Here is an 18,902-nt window from a genome sequence, read left to right as displayed (position 1 = left end):
TTCTCCAAGAGGGTTCTCCCTATGTAAGGAGGCTATTTGATTTCTTGAAAAATATAAATTATTATAATAAAATTTAGGTATAGATTAGGTTAGCTTAGTTTAGTTCTTTTAAAGGGGAAAGGAATATCGAGTACTTTCCCCTTGTATGACTGAGTAGTATGTTGTGTTTAATAGAGTGAGTGTATTTATTGGCATGAAAGTATTTATTAGCATGAATGTATTTATTAGCATGAATGTATTTATTGGCGTGAATGTATTTATTGGAATGCATGATTTTATCAGTATAAGTGTATTTATTGCGAGAATGTTGGTACGAATGTTAGATTTAGGCTTTTAATCCGGGGTTGAAAGAAATTTATAAAAGTATTTCAACCCCCCCTTAGGTTTAAATTCATTTAGGATTAGGTCACTTTTAGAGTGTGCAGGAATATTTGTTAAAAGTACTGCACACTCGAGTTAGATTCTACGGAAATAGCCTCCTTACGATAGACTATTCACTTGAAGCGGATAAGTCAACATGATTGTATATTTGTCTAAATGAAGCTAAACCCAAATACAATACTTTGATTGATTCTTGACGAAATGTGAGTTTTGCAAAATGTGTGTTTTGTAAAATGTGAGTAATGAATTAAGGGATGGTACCATCGGCGAAACCGCATTCCCCCTCGTCGACCAGATCGATGATGTAAGAGGGGAGCGCGGTGCGATATCCGATAGCCTAGGCTCCACCTTACCTTGCTATGCAAGATATGTATGTGGCAGCCCGATAGGCCAATAGGTACCATCCCAGCTCTAGTGGCCATTGATTAAGAAAAGAGAAAATGTGTGGTGGGCGCTAATGGCCATAGACGTCGATGCGCCGACAAAAAAAAAAAAAAAAAAAAAAAAAAAAAAAAAAAAAAAAAAAAAAAAAAAATAGTGGGAGTGACCTTAGATTTTCCTTCATGAAGTTATTTCATTGCTCGAATAGATATTTCACTCATTATAATTATTATTATTTAGCATGTAATGAGTAATTAGCAAATGCATGCAAAGAATGAGGAAAATTCGTCTATTAGAACAAGGGGAATTTCAAAGAGCGAAATTCTAAAAGCATTTTACGCAAGGTTTGCTTAATGAACAAATTATAAATTCAATGGTCTCTCTTCTCATTGTTTGAAATTTACGCTCAATTTTCTTTGCTAAACCCACACAGTTATTTTATTATAGAATACAGCCATTACTTAATTTCCTTATTTTCATGGTATCTACCGACACCTCTTAGCACTTATAAAAATGAATTTTTTTTATACTTCAATAAACGTGCAGATATTTCCTAAATTCCAACAATTTATATTAAATACGAGGTGTGGCTATTAAATAACGAGACTATTGCTGTAAAACATTTTATTTTAAATTTATACATATTTAGTTATTATCACCTTCAATATACACCCCTCCCCTATCCCTGTAACGCTCCATGCGAGTTTATTATTGTTCGAAACAAAGTGCTGGAAGTCTTTTTCTGTGAGCTCCTGCATGACACGTGCAGCTTTTCCTTTCACAGCTTCAACGAACTGAAATCGTGTTCCTTTTAATGCAGATTTGACTTTGGGGAACATATAAAAAACACATGGGGCCAGGTCAGGCGAATAAGGCGGTTAGCCTAAAACTGGGATGTTGTACTTGGCTAGAAACGTTTTTGACAGACAATTCAGTGTGAGCCGGCGCGTTGTTTTGATGGAGAACCCATAACTTGTTCTTCCACAAATCGGGTCGGCTTTTTCCTTACTCTTTCACGGAGTGGAGCAAGCACCTCACGGTAGTAATGTTGATTAATTATAATCGATATTTTTGTTATCCGTTTTGGACGTGGAAGGGCGACCCGGGGACGATCATCATCTCCGACGTCTTCTCAGCCATCTAGGAAACGCTTGAACCACTCAAATACTTACGCACGTGATTAACATTCATCGCCATAAACTTCTTTTAATAACAGATAAATTTCAGCAGCGGTTTTACCCAGTTTCATGTGAAATTTCACGATAATTCGTTGCTCTACTACATGTGTAGTATCATGTTTTCGGCAAAACGAAACTAACACCTCTTACCCGGTCAGACAGATTTCTCTACAAACACGTGAGACGCTGCAATCGAAAGAGAAGGCTTTATGCTGCACAGCTGTCGGACGTTAGGATATGGCGCATGCATAGTTCTTCTATAGCAGCATCAGTCTCGTTATTTAATAGCCACACCTCGTAGATTAACTAAATTTTTATTTAATTTTATAAAATAAATTAATTTAAGTTTTGTAAAATAACGTCTGACGCCCGAGTTATTTATGAGTGCAATTACTTATGTTTTTGTCACCTCAGGTTCAACTATCATGTTCACCCACACTAACTCACTCCAGGAAAGCTTTAAGGGTCCATTTGTACTCAGGATACTTTAGGAGGACTTAGGAGCTTGATCCCTTCCCAAGTTCCATTCAGCAATATTTTCGCAATGGATTCAGGAGGAAGATATTTCCCACCATCGTCGAAACTTCCACTTTATAAAATGAGATCAAACAATTATTCTTTCTAGTTTATCGTAATAAGTTTCGAATGTTTTCGAGAAGTTAATTAATTACAGAATATCAGAAATTTATTAATCAATATGGATTGTTTTTTTAACACGATTCTCTCGTGCTAAATGTTTACGTCATTGATTTTTCTTGAAAGTAGAATTTGTACTAAATAAGAAAGTTGGGGCTTAGTCATTCTATTGGAAAGAAATTATGATTTGTTCATTGTTCAATCTTGTTAATAGACATTTAAATCACCTAATCAGATGGGTAATTCGTTAACTTAGAAATGTCTTGTTTTTAGGCGCTTTTGTCAAAAATGAAGAGGTTAAAAAAAAAAAAAGATTAATTCTAGAATACTTTTTAATTTTCTAAGCTAGAAGCTACTTTCTCAAAATGTTTAGCATTCAAAGGATTCAGATTTAATAACGTAACGCAGACAAACGTTCAAACTAAGAGTTTAATTGCTTTAAATGAAATTCATTTTCTTGGTAGAAGAGACTCTAAATTTACTTTTTGTTTAAATTCAAAGTTAAAAAGTCTTTGGCAGAGTTGTTTTTTGGGTGGTCGGGGATTGAGAGAAACGGTTTTGATTGCACCATTCATTTTGTAACTTTTTTTTAAAAAATTTATTTGTTATTCACAATCTACTAGAAGAATAAAATGTAATTAGTGAATATGATAAAAGAAGACTTCATGACTGGATCAGCTTGAGGAGAGAAGCTGCCCACCGGCAACACTCTCGCTGGAGTTTCTTACATTACTGGAGATGGTCGCGAGGCTAACAGCGTTTCAATCTGACGATCTGGAATCGTTTTTAGAGGCTAGATTTTGAACAAGAGGATTTGTACAGAATTGAAGAATTTTCTATATTTAGATTTAGATTATACAGTTACATATGAGATCTTGAGGTCCTTATGAAGGGTGGAGTTAGAGACATAAAATGGAGAATTCGTAATTTGATGGAGAATTTTCGATTGGAAGAACTGTATCTTTTGTGAATTGGAAAGTTTGGATGAACCCCACAGTTCAAGTCCGTAAGTCCAGATCGGTTTGGGTACGCTGTTGTACTCGTATATTAGTCGTTTATGTTCCAGTTCTAGTTTTGATTGTCTTCCAATTAGTCCGATTTTATAACTTAATAGCGATACTTTAATTATAGCCCTCATTTAAAATGCACGAAATTTTCCTTATTTTATTATCACTCTAACTTAAAAAGAAAAATATTTTTGTAACATAATTTTTCTTTAGTTCTTTCAAAGATTTTTATCATATTTATTTAGTTCTTAAAGTTTTGGTTTCATTTCTCTTTCAACTTTTTTAATATTCTACTATAATATTTCTCACCCAATAAACCAAACTTTGCCCCTTACTTTTGACTTCGCCCTTCATTTTTTATATTTATTTTTTGTTTTCTTTAATATTTTTTTATTATCAAATAATTTTTAAGATTCATTTGCTTAAATATTTGATTGCTCTTCTTAAATGAATACTATAATTATAAATACAAAACGATATATGATACTAAAGAATAGAACATTAATATTTGTGTTTTAATCTATTCTAAGAATGAAAATTTAATAGAAACAATGTGTAACTTAGTGTGACTCCAAACCTAGACTAATATGCTAATAAGGATTATACCTGTTGAATTTATATTTGTACAGAATGCTATCTTGATTAGCAATGCAACAAACACATTTGTAAAGGACATAAAAGCCTTTGAGAAAGTTTACAGGAAAACGTTTGTCCTGAAATGTTTGATATATGATCGGAGTTAAAACAGGATTTATGCAGCAAGTAGTGTTTCCGCTTGAATTTATCTTCTCTGCTTCTTAGATTACTGAATTTAAAGTTTATTTACTTCAAAATTAAGCAACTGGCGTGAACATTCACTTAATTTAGTTGTTTCATTCAAAAAAATAATAATAAATTTATTTAAAATGTTGAAATACAGATGATAAGGTTTAATTGATCTGCACTTTTTAAAGATTTAAGATTTTTTTTACAGTTTTATCAGTCACCTAGACCTCTTGAAACTGCATCTCAGAGGAATCCTAAACTACGAGGGTCGTTTGAAAAGTCCGTGCAAAAATAAAAACTACTTAATTTTTTGGGGTAAACCTTTTTTATTTTTCAACATAGTCTCCTTTTAGGCTTATACACTTCGTCCAACGCTGCTCTAGTTTGTTGATCCCTTCCGAATAATAGGATTTGTCCAAGTCTGAAAAATAGCCATTCGTTTCTGCATTCACCTCCTCGTTTGAATAAAATCTTTTTCCCGCCAGCCATTTCTTCATATTGGGGAACAAATAGTAGTCCGAGGGAGCCAAGTCTGGAGAATAGGGGGGATGTGAAACGAGTTGGAACCCTATTTCCATTAATTTTGCGACCACAACTGCTGAGGTGTGAGCTGGTGCGTTGTCGTGATGGAAAAGGACTTTTTTTGTGGGCCAATCGTGGGCGTTTTTCTTGCAGCTCGGTTTTCAAACGGTCCAATAACGATGAATAATATGCACCTGTAATAGTTTTACCCTTTTCCAGATAGTCGATGAGGATTATTCCTTGCGAATCCCAAAAGACAGTCGCCATAATCTTTCCGGCCGAAGGAACGGTCTTCGCCTTTTTTGGCGCAGATTCCCCCTTGGTAACCCATTGTTTAGATTGTTCTTTGGTCTCAGGAGTGTAGTGATGTATCCATGTTTCATCCACAGTGACGAAACGACGCTTAAAGTCCTGCGGATTCTTCTGGAACAGCTGCAAACCGTCCTTGCAACACTTCACACGATTTCGTTTTTGGTCAAGCGTGAGCAATCGCGGCACCCATCTTGCGGATAGCTTTGTCATGTCCAAATGTTGATGCAAAATATTATGTAGCCGTTCATTCGAGATGCCCACAGCACTAGCAATCTCACGCACCTTCACTCTTCTGTCATCCATCACCATATCATGGATTTTATCAATGATTTCTGGAGTAGTAACCATACAGCCAGCATCGTCTAGGTGCTTATCACTAGAATATCACCCACTCTCCATTCTTACTTATACGAGTAAATACATTCGCTTCACACATTCATCCCTCTACTATATACAACTATTTACATCTCACAAACTATTTACAAACTCACAGCTAATGGATGGATCAGTTCTCTGTGCTCCTCCTTCTCTAATCATTTTCTTGCATTCATTCTAATCGGCTATAACTTTTAAATACATTAATATTTCATTGTTAGCTCTGCTATAGATTTAAGCACCTAGATGTTGGTGAAGAATATTATTTCTTCATAGCAAATGGTGCATCTAAATACCTGTATACGTCGACAAACCTGTATATTTCGCTTTCATTACTTTCATTATCAGTATCAGGTAAATGTATACTTATTTCTTCTGATTCTTCATAATCGCTCCAATCACCTTGATCTTCATAAGTCTGCACTACTCTAATTCATTATATTTATTATTCAACACGATTTTCCTTTAGCAATATATATTGACCGATGTTCACACTAAATACGTATTTACAAGAATGAAATCTTAAAGACTAACAACAATTTGGCCGTGACTTGTACCAAGAAATTCTACCAGAGTAAACAATGTGTACACTAGACATTTAAACTAAATTAATCGTGATATTCAATAGTAACTTTAGTCGCATGACGAGTGTAGCTCGTCATTTTGCTGTATGGTATGGAAAAACCAATGACGAGCTAGACTCGTTATTTTACCGGAAGCGATTAATTTCGCTTCTGAGCAAGCTTACCAGTCATCATTTCAAGTTCAAATGAATTCCTACTTTGTTTTTTGAGAAAAATCCAGTCTATTTTTGTAAGTTGCATTTACTGTCTGCAATTGATTTTTTAGGAATAATTTCAAGAAAGTTTATTTTCATAAATAATAAATTAAAAGAATTCCAGTTGTTCATTTTATCAAACACAGAATAAAAAGACGTTAATGACAAACATAATAAAACAAGTTTTCTTCTTGACAGAGTTTCTTTGTAAATTAAATACATAGTTTCAGCAAAGGATGAATCATTTCATTAAGTTTTAATTAAAATAAATTATTTTTTTTCCTGACACTTTTTTTTTAGACGCCAGCCAATTTATCTGAATTATTCATAATAGGAAGAGACATCAGTTCTTATCCTAAAACAAAGTAAGACAGAAAAACGAAATAATCTTTAAAAGAAAAGAAAATTTCATTTACTTAATTAATTGGTGAAAAGAGTTACTCTCTTCCTAGCTTAATTACTGGATTCAATGGGATTTTTTTTTAAAAAAATAAAGACCGTTCTGGTAGCGGTGGTCCTTCGATAAGTCTCATATATTTCTGTAAACCCAAAGTTAGACCATAATTTTCGTTCTTTTTCATTTTGTGAGGCTAGAAAAATTTCAAAGTACAGTTGGTTCCAAATAATTGACAAGATTTTAACATAACCTCTTTTTTTAAAAGTTTTAATTCCTAACTGGATCTTCTTGTTGTTTGTTGGTTTAAGAGACATTTCTCTTTCTATCCTTTCTCTACTTTTCTCCAGTTCAAATCCGCAGTATTCCTAGAAACTATACAAAAAAACTTCAGTAGAAACTAAAAACACGTAAGAGACAGAACATCTTCCTCTTAACGTAATGATTTAACTAAATAACTTTCTAAGTAGTTTTGCTTTTGTGTTAAAACCAACAAAAATGAAGTGACAACTTATGCGAAAGATTTGTTCTGGAGCATTCACAGAATATAGGAAAGTTACAGTTCGTATTTGTTAAAAAAATTCCCTGAACCATTTAAGGAAAATTAATCCTATTGAAAACTTGAGCTAAATACAAGTTTTGGGTTTGAGGGAAATTCTTCCAGCGAAGGCGTTACTTTATTCTTATAACTTCACACATTACTCGTACTGTAATTGATTTTTCTCTTTATTGAGATTACCTCCGAACAATGGCGGCTCCTAGGATGTCCTGTAGTACACTCATAACTAGGGAACGGATTCGTATGTATTTACATATTTTTTTCTAGGCAATTTACAGACGTTTTTCAACTAGAAGTATTCATACTGACACTTTTTAAGCCGTTTGAGTCTACTTTTATTTCACATATTTCCACATATTTGGATGTTATCACATATTTATACATATTTGATTAAAATAAATAAATATTTCTACATATTTAATCAAAATATGTACATATTTTTTCATATTTTTCATTTTGGGCATATTTTCATAATTGGGAGGTGGTAGACAGGAAATGTGAACCACAGACAGCAGGGCTGTGAATCACAGTGCGTACAATGGTTATTGTAATTTACACAGAATGCTGCTAAACAGTGACGGGCACTTGTTAGTTCTTTGAAGTTGTCTGACGTTGTCTGTTCTTTCAGCACGTTCGTTGAAGTGTCCAATTCATTTCGTTCGGTCACTTAGTGTATTCTTTTTTGGGTGAAATGCCACGAACATCGGCCTCAAACAAACAACTGGTTGCTAAATATCTTCGCGAGTTTCTAGCAGAACTTTTTCGAAGTGATGGAGACATTTTGTACTGCACAGCTTGTGACAAGCGCGTTTCTTGCTCTCAACGTTTCCAAGTCACCCCACATATTGCCACCGGATCGCACATAGAGAATAAAAACAGAAAGAAAGAGAGGACGTCCTATCAAGCTTTCCTTACAACTCCATCATCAAATAAGTCTACTCTGAGTACAGATCTGTGTCGGGCTTTGGTTAGAGCAGATATCCGTTTCCACAAACTTATTTATAATTGTAAAAATATTCTTTTCTTGTATAAATAATTATAACTTGCCCCCCCCCCCAAAAAATCCATTTTCATAAAAAAAATGTCCATTTTACTTAAATATTCCAGAAAATATTTTAAGAAAATCACATATTTTCCACATAATTGACGAAAATAAATGCATATTTTAATTAAATATTTGGCATTTTTAAATACATAAAAATCCGTTCCTTACTCATAACATTCATAATAACTTTATAACTGTTACTTTAACAATTTGTCTAAAAAAAATAAGAAAAAGTTGACATAAAGTTTTGTAAACTGTATAATGGGAATAAGAATTAAATAATATTCAAATGTTCAGAATTGAAAGAAACATCGTGTAAGTATTCATCTGATTTTTACTATTACTAATTACAAAATATATTTAAAATAAACAACCATGAATTCTTTATTTGTTATTCGCCAATTTTACTCTCCTTACAGCGTATTTAGTATCTCTTTTTACTACCAACAATATTCACTTCGTATGGTAATTCTTTAACATAACCTCTTTTTCTCAACGTTTTAAATTCCTAACTGGATCTTCTTCTTGTTTGTTGGTTTAAGAGACATTTCTCTTTCTATTCTTTCTCTACTTTTCTCCTGTTTAAATCCGCAATATTTCTAAACACGTTTATTGCAACGAAATGATCTAGAATATGATTTTTTTTTTTCAACCTCAAAAAACTAATTTTATGTTTTGAATTAATACTGTGTGTACAGCAAAATCTTTAATAGTTTCTGCTAGATTTAATTTATTTTTCGCACTTTCTATGTTTTTGTAAAACATCAAATACTTGATGAATAATCATGATCATTCAATAAACGTTAATTTATCATGGATAAGAACATGGTTATGCACGTTTACCTACATTATGGTCCTGAACAAAGTACCCTTGCCTTTTGGGGGAAAGATCATAAATTAAATCTTGCTAACACTGATTGGCATGATTAATGTATGTCGATATTTAACATTGATTAACATTCACTGCGGTGCATAATGTCTCCGCTTGATCACAAACTGTATTTAATTAGAGCGCGCTAGAATTGGACGCTCTGTTTACTAATATTTTATAAAGTTGAGCTAGAAAAATCACTTTGCCTTGAGAAAGATAGAAAAAAAGAGATCGTTAAATGGGAATTAATCTTCTTTGGGACTACAAACCTTGATTGTTCCGGCCCCCCCTCTGACAAGGCGTTTTTAAATTTATTTTATCCACTCTCTGAGCAAGGAGTTTCTTCTTACTAATAGCCGACATTTGTACCGGCCCAACTAGCCTCGCGTTTTTATATTATTCCTCTAGTTCTTCTTTCATCTTCTGCTTGATTTCTTCCTGCCAGTTCGCTCTTCGTTTCCTCCTATTCCTTTTACTCTGAGTCTACAAATTAAGGCTAGATTCCTTGGACTTTCTTTAAAAGAACTATTATAGAATCTTTTCTTCTATTTGTCTGGCGTATCCTTCTGAATATTCACTAGCTACAGATTTAATACTTTTAAGTCATTTAATACTTTTTGCTATTCTGCGACTAAGCTGCAGCCCATCCGTCTCTAATGCTCTTAAAACAAGCTTTTAAGTCTTTCAGCTAGAGATCATCTCTGCTGCCTAGTTCCATCGCATCTTCCACAAACGCCCTTAAGTATATATTTCTTGTTTGTTTGGTTTTTCAAATTATGCCGCTTCACAGCTCAATATTTACCTCCTATAGCTTGGCTAATTCTCTGATTACTCGTTAGAATAGAGATTTCAGCTGCAATAGATGTTAAATGAATGAATGGTTTCACAGCTTTGAAGTTTATCTGGAGGAAAAGCACTACATATTTTCCTCTACATCCTGTTCGCTAGATACCAGTTTTCCTCCAACTTTAAACTAACTTTCTGAAAGTTCGCTAATTGCTTTTCAACCTTCAAGTTTTCACATGCCTTTTCTGAGCCTTTTATTACCTTTGAAAGTAAGTACGCCCTGAATGTAGGGTTTTTTGTTTCAAATTTCCTCAATATTAAATTATTTATTATGATCATTCATCTTATTCAGTGTAGCAGCTGTTGCAGTGGAATTAATTACTTAAATAGAAAGATAGGAGTTTGTGATTCTCTTCGATAATATCATAGATATTTGGCTAAATTGTAGCTGAGTTTGTCTCAGGTATGTGCTTAAAGTATTCATAAGCTGTTTAAAGCTTTTTAGCTGCAGTAGAAATTTAATACCAGGTTGTGTACTGATGAATCAAAAGAAAAATGCTTCAACACAAATTGAGAGAACTTATTATTAACAATTACAATTATAGAAATTATTTATAAATGTAATTTCATTCATTACTTTGAGTTGAAGAAAAAGCAGTTATTCAATATAAAGCAAAAAGTCACATTTAAATTATAAATATTTTTTCTTTTGAGGTCTCTTAATGAATGTATTTCAGGCGAATGGATAATCGTCCCACAGCATCCGAGTCTTAAAGGGAGATCATCCCCTTCTGAGCCCCCGTACTTGCTCTCTTTAATGGATGCCCCAACCTTGCAGATCCTTGCAGTACCTTTACGGTACATGTTTAATTTCACTTAATGCACAAGCCTTATTAATAGATATAAACTACTTCATAGAAATTGTAAAGTTACCTCTGCAGTTAATTATAAAGTTTGCTCTCAGAAAAGCTGGAATCGATGGTTTAAGCCAAGCAGTATTTCAGCTAGCAAAACCTATCTTGGAGCACATTATCAAAGGTTCTACTTAGATCACAAAAACTGAGTTCACAGTTCCAAATATCCTGTATAATTATTAATATTTCTAGTTCCAAACATCCTGTTTAATTATTAATATTTCTAGTATTTTAGATATACCCTAACCACTTCCGACTAATGTTTACATCTTATATGTGTTTTCCCTTTATACACACATTGTAAGCATACATAAAAACATTGTTAATATGTAGTAGAGCATTTTATTTTTGCAAAAATATATTTAATTTGTGAGCAAACGCCTACAGACAGTACTGTCTAAAATCTTTCGCAAAATTCTTAATGCTCCATATTACATTTCTAACCTCACCATTCATACTGATCTTAACATGCCTTTTGTCACTGACCTAATAAAGTCTCGCTATCGCAACTTTCACAGCCTCCTTGCTCTCCATCCTAACCCTCTTGTACAACAACTCTCCTCTCCTCACCTTCCAGACAATCCTCCTCGTCGTTTGAAGCGGAAGTAGCCTCGTGATCTATTGCTGTGATTAAATCATTGTGAAAGAGTTTCACCAGTGGGTGATTGCTCTAACCATGGCATTACAAGTGAACTTAACCAGTATGATCACAATGTACTTGATGCAACATTTGTTGTAGTTGTAAATATGGCTAATAAAGAGAGAGGCAAAAAAAGTGAGAAATTGTGCAAGCGTATTTTTTTCTGATATAAATTCACTTTTATAAACATAAACAAGTGAGAAAGTTGTCTTCACTTTTTCCTTTTTCATTTTCTCACCACCTTGAATTCATTCTTCTCACGTATTTTATTCGATTTAAATTTTAAACTTCTCTCAAGAAATTATTAAGTAAACTACTGCTTACTTGGACCAAAGTGGATATTTGTGGTATTCAACAAATCGTGTACTAAACTTTACCAGGTTACTCCATATCTCATTTATTAATTTCCTACAATTTCATTTTACTTTGTTGATACTACAAAATTTACCGTTTATTCTTCACTTTTTCCTAGTTTAAAAGTATCTTTATAAAGTCTATCTAAAATTTTAATTATTGTGTCTTTTATAACAAGAAAATTCTATTGCTGTTACCAATTTCATTGCCAGTTATGCTTACAATTCCCAACAATTCATTATTATAGAGAAATGGTGATTAGTTTGGAAACCATCTACTAACCGATTAGAATATTTATAAACAAATTAAGTGAACAATAGACCAAAATAATGGATCAATTAGTGTGAAATAACTAAATCAATTTGGTTTAGCTCTAACTCAGGTAGAAATAGCTCTAACAGATTTCAGTTTCAGTAGAAACTGGCCATCAATCTTTTGCTAATGTATTGATTTCAATCTATCAAGTTGACTTTATTGATAATATATTTTATGTTGTAAATCAAAGTGATAAATCAGTTTAGAAGTCAGGCATTTTTTTTCTTCTATTCTTGATATCATCCTTGATGATGTTCCGAATATATTTTCATTTATTTCATGTCAGAGTATCTTATTTTGCACAGGCTCATTTTTCGGTGTTGATGATCTTCGCTTTGATTACTTCCTAATAACGTCTACTTCCAGAAATGAGGTGCTGATGGGTGTTTTTTGCCAGACCAGGATCTCCATAATGAAGAATAGTTTTAGTCCAAATGATGCGTGATTTCTCGGTAGGAGATTTCTGCTTCATGCACACTAACAATTCAATTTTTTTTTTCATTAAATTCTTAAGTTGAAAAGGATTTCTTATTTGATTAAAAAAACAAAAATCTTCCAAAAATTTAATTTGATTATTTACCAATAATATGATTTCTATACCAAAAATGACTTTTTTTCCAAACTCAAATCATTTACTGCTATGGTTAGTGAAAACAAAGTGCGACAGTTTGATGCTAGTAAATTTACTTCTTTTCTTGCTATGGCAAGGCTTTTCACATGTTTATGTCGTGTGAGTAAATTCGTAGCTACAAATGTAATCATAAATTCCAGTAGGCGAGCTCGCTTTATTACCTTCAATATCCAGCGAGGCAGATTTTTGTTTTCATGCAATATATATGATAAGTTCTTCATCATTTCTTTTTCCTTTATTAATTCTTCTTGTGCTCTTGGGAACGACAGCTGTCTTAACCTGTTCTACTGACGGCAACGATTACCCTGAATGTTTGGTTAAGCCACCTAGAAGACTTAAGCTATTTCTGAAAAGCTTTCAAATAGAAAAGTCAATAAGAAAACTGATGTTCATATTCAAGGTTTAACCCAAAATTTTGGTTGAATTCTATTAAAGATTTGTTAAATGTACAATAAAATTTACTCGATTTTAAGCGTAATAATTCGAAAAAATATAACACTAGAAGTATTCTATTTTATTTTTAACATTATGATATTAAGAAATTTAACTAATTTCCAGTGTATGTGTATGCGATACAGAAATGTTAGTCTGCTCACAATGAAATCCCCTGAACTTGTAAAAAAATAATTTCCCTTTCGTTGAATAGAATTACACCTGTTCTCTCCATTAAGATACAGATGACTGGATAAGAAACAAAGTGTTCTGAAAAATGTGTGAAGAAGGATTCGACGTTCATTCCTTAAACTAAACTAATCAGTAAATAAAATGAATCTTTGAACGTGGACTCAGTTCTTCTGGAAACAAAGATCATGTTTTGTTGCGGAATCTGGAAGAACCCGAAGCAATTATTTCTTAACACGCACAGGTTAAAATATGAATGATAATATTTAATAAAGCGTAAAAAATGTTCCGAAGCAATCACTCCCGGAGATTTTAACTCGAACTCGGTTTTGCGTGGATGGGAAGGGATTAGCTATGAGGTTAGCATACTGTACTCCCACGCGGAGGTCCCGGGTTCGAATCCAGCTGCTGACCCTTAGATTTTCTCTTCCTAGGAGCAACTTACAGCTCACTGTCCGGTGATGGACAGTGTTGTCTGTAACGAGAGAACACTGCCCGGAGGCCGGCAGTGCACTGAAAAAAGCTCCGGGCGCCAATAACCTTAGATGTTGACGCGCCTTAAATCATAAAAATAAAAAAACACTAGAAGTAAGAAAATTAAATGTTTGCGCTTTTTTTTTTTTTTGTAAGAGAAACGTTTGTTCTTAGAATATCAGTCATCTTAGACTGGTTTTGAAAAGGGCAACCTAAATGTGCTAGAGAAGACAGAGACGAACAAGTAACGTTAAAGAAAATAATGAAAAGTTAACGAAAACTCAAAGTAAAATGGGGAATCTTCTAACAATGAGAAATAAGGAAAGTCAGAATGGAGTATTTGATGCATGAAAAACTATTAGAAGCCGTTAATAAATACAAAATATAAAACATGCAAGCTAAGGCGGATGAAATCATCAAGATGTTGAAATAGAGATGACGAAGTTACCTTTACCTTTAACTCCCCCTATTTAGAGTACAGATCATCCTTTTTATTAGTGGCTGATTCTTTAATCCAAAGCGAAGAAAGATTATGGCCAATTTCGGTCATCAATTTTTTATTTGTATTAATACCAAGCTTTCGACCTACGGACAGGGCTGTGGAACATATTTAAAAAACAAATTACGAAAATGGAGAAGAAAGAAGTGAAAGAGGTGCGTTATTCCTCAAATTGAATATTGAAAAAGATAGGACTGCTTTTTTTCACTAATATATTGGTAAATTAAGGCATTCCAAGCCAACTGTAACTGTGCATATCAATATGTTGGTTTTTTCCAGCCCTCATAAAATAACAATGGTTAATGTGCAAACAAGACCACAAAAACAATAAATAAATTACGAAAATTAATGTAAAGCGAAACGGAGGAAAGAATAATTTATGACTGAAATTCGGTATATACTTTCTTCCTTTTAGATTAATGAATTAGTTCATCTAAAAACAATGAATAATAGCTCTAAAATGTAAAATGAGAGCCAAACAACCCAACATTTTCTTTGAAGTGGAATACAACTATGGATTCACTACAAAGAAAACGGGAAATTACTTAAAAGCACATAAGAAACTCATCACTGAAATAGAAGACTTAATTTTTCTTATCAGATAACAATACTTCTTCTAAATTCACAAGCAGTAAGCGTTAAAACATAACAGCAAAACCAATAAATTGCTTTATACCCTGTGTTACGTTACTGAATCAAGTGTCTGAATTACTTTCAATTCAACAAAATCTTACAACACTTTAAAAAAAAATGAACACCAATACAGAAACAGTTTGCAACAAACTATTTCAACATTCAAACACTAACTTCAATAGAAATACTACCTAACAAAATTACTAAACTGTCATAGTGAATCGAAAAATGTTTGGATAAATATGTTACTCACTTTGAAGATAACCTAATTTCTAGATCGAAAACTTAATAACATGTTAGTACAAGTATACAATTTTTGACTGAAATTTACCTTTAATTTTTCTTCTACTCTTCTTTGTATTTAGTTTTAGCACTAAGTTTTATTATCCACCTAACAAGTAATCTCCTTCGGTTTAAATTACCAGCACTCTTTTCTTTTCATATTTTGCGAATATGGAAATTTACATAAAGAAATAAAGAAAAAACAAAAAACTCAAGCACTTACTTTATGGTAATAAAGTGGGAAACTTCAACAACATTTTCTAAGTAGTACATAATATTTGCCACCAGATTGACTCTTGGAAACAAAGTTCCAAGCCCTGCGGCGGCCATTAAATAATTCCAATACAACTTTTTCTTTTTCTTTCCAACAAATTTACATTGTCTTTCAAATATTTTACTTTTTCTTTTTTTTACATGATTTTAATTTTTGTTTTATTATGAATTTTGAAGCTGTTATTAGCAATTCTAATTTAAAAAAAAAATTGTTTTTCCTTAGATTATACTCTTTGAATTCAAACTGAATAAGGGCATAGTTTTTAAGGAAATTCAATTAATTTTTTTAAAATAAAACAAAATAAAGTGATAGGCAATCACAGTTTCGTCCAGAAGAAAAGACAAAGGGAAAAGAATAATCAACATTGTGGCTATTTAGTGATAATACCAAAACATTTTAGACACTAAACCATTTATTTCTTTTCAATAAGAAATGAATTTATTAAACCAGAAAATATGGGTTATCAGCAGATATGAATATCAGCCGCAAATATCGGCGACTCTATGCTATGCGATTGCATTGCATGCTAATTTCACAGATACGAGGGAAACTAAAGCGTTCATAACCCTCTATTATTAGATAGTGCCCTTTATGTTAATGGCATTGATTAACTGTAGAATAGTGTAAACGGTGTTCATTAATTGGTTAGCAATGTTCACCTCTAGATTTACATGTCTAACGAGATCCATGGTACTGCGGTATTTAACTAATAAATTGGATTAAATGTGAAGAGTAACTTACAGGTAAGTTGTGATTAACCAACTAGGAGATGCTATAATTCTTTTGTTCTGTTAAATGTTATGTCTAACATTACCAACTGGAATAATAATAATAATAATGATAATAATATTTGTATAAGCTAATTTGTATCAGTGGGGCCAAACACGCGAGAAATCAAACCATGCCTCAAGAAAGCAACAATAGAGAACCGTCTGCGGCGAGAAGCAGTAATCTTAACAAGGTATTGAACCCACGCGAGTGACTTATGGTGGAAGAAGAGCGAAAAAAGAACAAGGTGCAGAGATCATGTAATGAAGTGGGTTGAGTCCATATTCTTGAAGGGTATCAAGTACTGCGAAATCAGCGAGAACGAGTTGGCTTGACGTATAACCTACGCGCAGTGATGAAGCGAGGATCTCCGTTTGTAGAAGGACTGTTTTGATATTTGAAGGACATCAATTTGTGCCATAAAATTTAGGGTAAAAGTTCAGGTAATGGGAGAGAAGAGTATCAAGTATTCTGCCCATGAGTGAATGAAGTTTTCTTGCATCATCAGCTAGAATGTTGTACAAAAGAAACTAGTTAGAATAAATAAAATATGAATGTATAATAAAAGCGGCGATTTTAGAATAACTATTTGGGCTAGTGTTTTAAAGAATATTTCTTCCTCCAAGTGTAGTTATAGTAACCACTGTTGGGTAAGAGAGTACAAGAGAATCATTAGGATCATGAAGAGAGTTACATTAGATTGATCTAATCGAAAAGCAAATAAAATGGTGGATGTTGATAGTCTAACACTTCCTTAAGATTACAAAATAAGACTACGGAAGAAGATAATCACACTGCCATCATCTTTCACATTCATCAGTAGGTTTCGATGGATCAAAATCAAGAAAGACAGCTAAAGCTACCATTCTCAAGCTCCACCGACTTCATAAAGAAACCCATATTGGATGTTCATTAAATATTTAGAACTAAACTGATCACGAAGACTATAACTGTTTAATAGAGCGCTAATGACCATTGTCGTCGATGCGCCGAAAAAAGAGATAATAATAAAACATCAGTTACATCTGATGGGGAAAAAATAAAAATCTTGTTCAAAAACTTACTGAATGTAAAATCACCATCAGTAAAAACTCAATGTCGAATCAATTCAGAAACAACTGGCTCCAGGTATCGTAAAAACATTATTTATTACTATTTCAGATACTCTTAAAAGTAATTTAGTAAAGGAAGGAAAGAAACAATGTACTGGATGCCAGAACTCAGCTAACATTTAGTGGCGAAGATTGATTACCTCTGTATTTAAGACGGCGAACAGAAGTAGAATGTGGGGAGGTCAGGCTTTTTGTTTTCAAACTAAAATGTCAGCTACACCGAAAACTTGATGGTTTTTCTCTCATTTTTTTTCGAGTTTAAACAAAGCTTTCAAAGAAGGCTGCGAGTAAAATGACATAGGTAAAGTGCGAATTAACCTACATAAGAAACAAGTACTATCAGAAGTTTGGGATAGAAAAGATAATGTCACGAAGATGGAGTATTCAGCGTAAAAATAAAGAGAACGATAATTAAGTATAATAATCCTATTGAAATAAACTTGCGAAACGTTATTTATTTTCTATGTATGTGAGTTTATTACTAGTATAGTTCGCAGACGAAAAACCGATGAAAGTTCAAATTTCTTGGGTGTCACTAGGGAACATCATTTAAATATGCAACCAAAACATCGAACTTGAGGAAATAAGGCTGACCCGAAAGTGCCACTTTTTTCGTTGATTTTTACGTTTTAAAATTTTCCATTTACCAAGATCATTTTGCGAGCCTTAAAACAGAAAAGAATGATCTGAGTGTTTACAATTTCATCATAGAGATACAAAATACAACTTAAATAATACGAAAACTGTAAACAGTAACCATAATCTATTCCATAGTAATTAATTGTAAACTATATATAGATATATACGTATATAACTATAAAAAGTAACTAAAAATGTTACCACAGTAATTAATGCTAATGGTACATTTCTAATAGGTATACACGTATAATTAAATTCTAAACTTAATACCCAGTTATAATCATATTTCTTATAATAATGTTATATAATATTGAAGTCCATTATCTTTTTTTTGAACAAAATTCCAATATACGGGAAAATTTAATTATGTAAATTGCGGTAGAAGCTAGTCATGTGTTTGGGTATACTTACATCCAGGTTTTTTACTAGTTCATATTTCTTTCATCTTTTAATTATGAAGTTTTGTTTGAAGCTGGGTGTATCAGTTCAAAGCTTACAATTAATGATGTTAATAAAGCAAAAGTTGGTTATTTTTACTAATATGGCTTAGCAGCACAAATTGTTACTTCTATTTTAAAAATTTTTTCCGAGCCATAAAAATGAGATTATTTTGGTTATAATTTCGAAAATTTTCATGCTGCTTGATGATATTATCCTCTCGTGAAACTTTGGAATTTTATTAATTAATCCAAAAATTGCTTAGCTAAGAATTTTACTCTGTTCGCTCGCTACCCACGTAAATTATATATGATAACC

The 18,902-nt window shown here is 32.7% G+C and overlaps 2 protein-coding genes across 3 annotated transcripts in view; one reads left to right on the top strand and one right to left on the bottom strand.

The window, feature by feature from the left end:
• LOC141449827 (glycosyltransferase 25 family member) overlaps positions 1-18,902 on the top strand; it is a 184,266-nt gene that overhangs the window by 81,365 nt on the left and 83,999 nt on the right. The gene's annotated exons all lie outside the window — the stretch shown is intronic.
• LOC141448506 (melanocortin receptor 4-like) overlaps positions 1-18,902 on the bottom strand; it is a 156,032-nt gene that overhangs the window by 74,031 nt on the left and 63,099 nt on the right. Inside the window, exon 1 of one of the 2 annotated variants that reach the window (XM_074116891.1) lies at positions 15,403-15,904. The exons of the other annotated variant lie outside the window; for it this stretch is intronic. The gene's annotated coding sequence lies outside the window, so the exon portion shown is untranslated. Of the gene's footprint in view, positions 1-15,402; positions 15,905-18,902 lie in introns of those variants that run through there. 2 annotated transcript variants of the gene reach the window in all.

Source organism: Rhodnius prolixus, unplaced genomic scaffold (genome assembly GCF_049639745.1).
Source record: "Rhodnius prolixus isolate KJV_2025 unplaced genomic scaffold, Rpr scaffold_2, whole genome shotgun sequence".
Lineage (NCBI taxonomy): Eukaryota > Metazoa > Arthropoda > Insecta > Hemiptera > Reduviidae > Rhodnius > Rhodnius prolixus.
Note: the sequence above shows the minus strand (reverse complement) of the source record. Positions and strands in the feature narration are given on the sequence as shown.